Source organism: Microtus oregoni, unplaced genomic scaffold (assembly GCF_018167655.1).
Source record: "Microtus oregoni isolate MIOR12 unplaced genomic scaffold, Mior012 000067F_006, whole genome shotgun sequence".
NCBI classification, from domain to species: Eukaryota; Metazoa; Chordata; class Mammalia; order Rodentia; family Cricetidae; genus Microtus; species Microtus oregoni.
Window position 1 is genome coordinate 55390 of NW_024543959.1, and position 666 is coordinate 56055.

The window sequence follows — 666 nt, forward strand, 5'->3', positions numbered from 1 at the left end:
TAAAATTAAAGATGGGCAAGGATCATGGCTCAGTGGGTTAGGTTTTCCCATGCAAGCATGAGAACCTGAGTTCAGATCACCAGCGCCCACGGAAAATCCAGGCACAGCAATACTCCTAAACCCTAGAGCCAGCATGTCTGGCGTGGAGGACAGAGTGCTGGATCCATCCGCAAAGCTCTCTGGCCACTCCGCCTGACAAAATCAGTGAGTTTCATGTTCACTGAGAGACTGTGTCTTAAAAGATAAGGTAAATCTGCAGCCAACTAAGCTGCACGGGAGTTCCCCTTTCTCAGCGGGGCCCGCTGTGCAACGGTTGCCAGCAGCTTCTCACTGGGGCCTGGTGTGCAATGCTTGCCAACAGCACACTCGTTCGGAGTGACCTCACCCTGTTGCCTGTATGGGCTCCCCGAAGGGACCTTGGAGACAATCTTCTGAAGGCTCTTCGAGCTCTGACCTCAATGTCGCCTCCAATCTAGGCCCCAGACAGGTATTCGCTGTGCCCTAGGGAAGCCTCAGGTCACCACGGCCAGGGGTCTCACTGTCCAGGCCATCACATCCACCTGAATCATGCCTCAGAATAAGGAACATCGGATGGAGGCCCTAAGTAAAGCCAAGTTCAAGCTCTCCGTGCTGCCAGAGGCAAGTGGTGTTATTAAGCCCCTTCCT

At 53.9% G+C, this 666-nt stretch overlaps 1 pseudogene; it reads left to right on the plus strand.

The window, feature by feature from the left end:
* The first annotated feature begins 253 nt into the window (after positions 1-253).
* On the plus strand, positions 254-429 carry LOC121440375 (annotated as a pseudogene).
* The last annotated feature ends 237 nt before the right edge of the window (positions 430-666 follow it).